Here is a 5,220-nt window from a genome sequence, read left to right on the forward strand (position 1 = left end):
AATTTGGATCCTTGCGTATCATTAAATAATTCTTTTTGGATCTGTATGCATCATTAACTCATTTTTTCAGTTGAATTCATTGGAATAATGATGACACACACATTTATGAATTATAAGAAGTTAAACTTGTCCTCAGTCCACGACCATTCGTTCCTTTACCTGACCCCCCTTGATCAGGGTTGGAATTTGATGAGCAAAATTCCCATCATAGGGCATTTTGGTCGTTAATTACGTTTAAAATTTTTATGTAACCTTCATTCATAATGTGCTTTTAAATTTTAAAAACATATTTTTGACGGTCCATATTTATTTGAAAATGTCATTAATATATGTGTTGGCATTAATATCTCGCGGACAAGTTCTATCAGCGTTGGCATTAATACCCTGCTGAAGGACAGATTCCAACACCTTTTGGAAAATTAGCAGTTGCTCTCCTCGGTTTCCAACACCTTCCAAATTATATACTTTTGCATCGCAGAGAAACTTGGGTGCAATATCTGCCACTTTTGAGATTATGGTTAAGTCATCTCGGATGATGAAAAATCCTAGTGGGTGAAGAATGTGATCCACCTCTAGTATAATGTCTTCTATTTGGAAACCTCTACCATCACCTCTGTAGTATGAAAACAATCGGAATGCATGAACCAAATCATATGTATGTGGATAAGTAGAAAATGGATTACACTAATCATGAAAATATCCAATCAAGCCTCTGTCATAGATAGCAGGTAAACTATTCTTTGAGCTTGGGGGGATTATATTCATCACCCAAACTGGTTTTGTGCTTAAAGAAACAACAAATACGCCATAGAAAGAGATCATATCCATTACATTTTGAATATCATATTTACTAACATTCATAAGTGTCCAATATTCATTGACTTCCCTCTACCAAAATGTTGTGTCTACACTAAAATTTTCAGCAATGATCCCTATTTTCTCATGTCATTTAGGGAAGATTGATAAACACTCCAGTAATGGAGGAAGTTGGCAATTGTTCTCTGCTTTTGGACTTAAAGTTAGACAATTCTGTAATGGTTTCTTACATGATTTTTCTGGATCATCTGCCTGAACACATAAAACCAACCTTTGTATTTTTCTTTCTCTAGTTGGCATGCCTTATCTCTTGGCTTGAACCAAATTGCTATTTGAACTTGACAAGAAATAATATTCCCACACGTTCAAGTTATCAGACATCAACTTCTCCTATTGATGGAGATAATCTTTATCCTTCCCGTAAGTAGGAGGTGCAAAATAAACAAAGTAACCACTAGCTCTCAAAAGGTGATCCACTTCTTTTAGCAGAACACCATCATTTTCATGCCAATCGACACGACAATGTGAATAATGGACCATTTCAAATGAATTGCTTGGATAAGTTAGTTGTGTTGTAACAAGAACTGTAATCATGGCACCAATTCCTCATTCAAGAGAAAATTGAATATGATTCTCATGCCCATCGTTTGGAGCAAATGACATTGTCTGTATACCCAGTGGAAGTAGATAAGCTAAAAAACTTGCAAAACCACAACCAACATCAAGAACTTGCACCACTCATGCAGCTCGTAAATCCCCTGTTCCATTAGTTATCATGTTTCCCAACCTTTGGATGTACTCTGAAGCTCCATGCTTGAAATGAGTACCACCACCTGGGAACCACCATAGTTTACCCTGCTTATGCACCCAATTTTGCCCACCTTTGGCTTTCTACTAGATGTGAGTGGTTCATATTGCTTCGCCACACATAATATTTACTGATTGGCCATTTTATTGGGATCTTGTATTCTTTGGGAGGAGGTATTAAACAGAAAGGTCGTTCCTTAAGTGGAGAGGACAAATTTCTTTTGAAATTCACTCTTCGAGAATAATTCAAAATTCTCAGAGCACTGATATACTTTAAATCATGACAAGGAACATAATCAATGTAATTCAATGGGAAAACATCCATTCCTTCTACAAGTATCTTTAGCACATCAACTCTAAAATACTTAACCACCATGTCTAGTTGAGATCAACGATGCATATGTATAGATCACATGCTTGGTGCCAAATAATGTTCCAACAAAAAAAAGTAACTATCATCAATGTGAAAGCCAACACGACCACCTTCCCTGATTGCACATCTAACATGGAGGAAAGTGAAAACCCCATATTTAGATGCAAACATTAACAAGATGAAATAGGTCAGCTAACCACATATAAGCGTATATTTTCACTACGTTGTTTTGCACCTTATGACACACAAATATCTCTACCAATTTTAGTTGAAGGCAGTTGAATTACTGAAATCCCTTCAAAACGAGTCAAATGGCCTTCAAACTTGCATATTTGAAAAAAACCCATTCAAATACAGGAGAGAGGTTTCTGGAGCGAGAATATTGGAGTTTATCAAGGATATTCCATAGCCAGAAAGTACATATTTTGTTGGGTCGCTATAATACTAGTGATTACCCCATTACTATTGTAGTTATACCCCTTATTTATATTGTTGTGCCCCTATTACCCCCATATTGTTATTTCTGTGCCCCATAGAATCCCTCTATTGTTATTTTTGTGGCTTTATATTATTATTGTTAGGTCGGCCGGATTATATTGTGACTCCTTAGACTCCTATATATAGAAAGGAGGTTTTGTCATTTGTATCATCGAATAATTGTTCATTTATGTAATTTAAAGGAGGTTTCCCCCTCGAAGAGGCTGAATTCTAAGGCGTTGATCTATCTTTTCTATCTTTTCTTGAGCTGGTTTCATAACATTTGGTATCAGAGCTTTGGATTCTAGGGTTTCGCTGCTCCAAACAGGTCATCGTGGCATTTTCGCTATAATTTTTTTCTGTGATTTTTCAGAAGTCGCAAAAAAAACCAATTTGAGAAAAAATCACGTTGAACCTTGGGTCCGAATTTCAGAGCTTTTCGTGCGATATTTGCGGAGATATGATCTGAGGAAGTTGGTCTTTTTGTAGACTCCTGAATTACATTCAAAACAGGTGACCTGGGGAAAATTTTCATAACTTTCTCTCTGGGAATCAGATTGAAATTTTGTAAGAAGGTACAGAAAGAGGACGGACTGTAGTTTCTTGTATATCTTTTTTAGAACCAAAGATCGAAAATTGTACACATGGCACTTCATACAAGTTCGCTCTTCTAGAAAGGTCTATAATTAGGTCATCTTGGGAGATTGTGCATAACTCTTTCTTGGAGAATCCAATTTGGATCAGACTGGTGGCATTGGAAAGAGGACACAGAGAGATACTACAGATCACAAATTCAGAACTAGATGATTGGAAGGTACAGAGATACATCAGAGGAAATATCAAGCTCCTACAAAGTGAAAAAAGGTGTGTAGATTTTGTTTAAATTTTTTCTTAAGCTTGGTTTGAAAATTTATTCCGAAGGAATTCAAAGGGCATAGTAGAGCATTATTATCGGTAACTGATGCCCCGAGGAAAGAAAATGCAAACACCTAGTAAGGCACCTGAAAGCTCTAGCATGACTCATGAAGAAGAGGAAGAAATGCTACATGATATATCAAAATTACAAGAACAAGTGCAACAAATGTCACGCTCACAAAAGTTAACAGAAGCTGAGATAAATGGCGTGGAAGCTAAGATGAATGGCATGGAAGCTAAGATGGACAATTTGAAGATAGATTTAAACAAAAATTTGAAGACAGGCATGACAGATTTGATGACAAATTTTCTACAAGAAATACTTACTAAAGGTGAAAAGGTAGTAAAGGAAACTCATGATGAGAACAAAAAAAATGTTAATCATGATTCCATAGACGCTAATGTTGGATCGAAGAATCACCATATTCCAAAAATCGATATGAGGAAGTTTGATGGCAAGGATCCCGCCACATGGATATTACAGATGGAGCAATTCTTTGATCTCAATAATGTGCAAAACGCACAAAAGGTATGCATGGCAACTGTATATTTGGAACCAAATTAGTTTGTATGGTATCAATGGCTTTGTTCTCGTAAACAATTTATCACTTGGGCAATTTTTATGGAAGAATTGATATCACATTATGAGGATACAAAAAGCAACACTTTTTTTAGCCAATTGATAAGTCTCAAACAAAAGGGTTCAATAATGGAGCACATTGAGGAGTTCCAAAAATTGAACATAAGGGTAAAAGATATTTCAGAGGAGCATAGGATTGATGTGTCATAGGGTCTTTAAAGGATAATATCCAACATGATGTTCGCCTTTGGGAACCTGATTCATTAGAGAAGGCATTCATGTTAGCAAGAAAAATGGAAAGCAAAATTATGGAAACTAGGAAGCATACCATTCACAACTATAAAGACGGAAGTGTTGTTGCCCCTAGTCTTCCACAACCTACAAGGTTGACACCACAACAATTGGAAGAAAAAAGAGCAAAAGGGCTTTGTTACAATTGTAATAGCAAATACACAAAAGGTCATAGGTGTGCTGAGAAGAAATTATTCTACATAGATTGTGAAGAGGAAGAAGAAAAGGAGAAAGAAAGGTCAAAAGAAGAGGATATACTCCAGGAACAAAGCCTAGATGAAGAACAAATAAATCCGACCATATCTTGTAATGCATTGGCGGGAATTACCACTCCTCAAACCATCAAGATAGAAGGACAAATCAAGAAGAAAAAGGTAATAGTGTTGATTGATTCAGGAAGCACCCACAATTTTATTCATTGTAGGGTAGCAAAAGAATTGAATTGCTTCCTATATCCAGCACCAGAGTGTCAAGTGATGATTGCAAATGGAGGAACAATAAATTGCTCTGGAAAGTGCCATAATATCAAGCTATCCATGGGAGAATATGTATTGACTAGCCCAATGCTTTCCATTCCAATGGGAGGTGCTGATGTTGTACTAGGAGTCCAATGGCTACAATCCTTGGGTACAATAGCTTTTAATTTTCAAGAAATTTTCATCAAATTTTCTACAGAAGGAAAGGAAGTTGAATTAATGGGTATTGTAGGGAAACCAGGAAAGATAATCAGCTCTAATGGCATGACAAAGCTTCTAAAAAAGGAGCAAAGAGGTGTAATTGCACAATTATGTTCGCTAGATGTTTCCATATTGGAATCATCTATTTCTCCAGATCTCCAAAAAGTCCTGGACAATCATTCCAAGGTATTTGAGACTCCCAAAAGTCTCCCACCTATGCGTGATCATGATCATGCTATTCATCTGATTCCAGGAAGTGTTCCTCCAAACATCAGGCCGTACAG

The 5,220-nt window shown here is 36.5% G+C and overlaps 1 pseudogene; it reads right to left on the minus strand.

The window, feature by feature from the left end:
* Nucleotides 1-306: 306 nt before the first annotated feature.
* On the minus strand, nt 307-2,151 carry LOC149250074 (putative methyltransferase PMT6 pseudogene; annotated as a pseudogene).
* Between the last annotated feature and the right edge of the window lie 3,069 nt (nt 2,152-5,220).

This window comes from Pinus tabuliformis, chromosome 7, assembly GCF_031772625.1.
Source record: "Pinus tabuliformis cultivar Carrire ecotype Pingquan chromosome 7, CPIR1, whole genome shotgun sequence".
NCBI classification, from domain to species: domain Eukaryota; kingdom Viridiplantae; phylum Streptophyta; class Pinopsida; order Pinales; family Pinaceae; genus Pinus; species Pinus tabuliformis.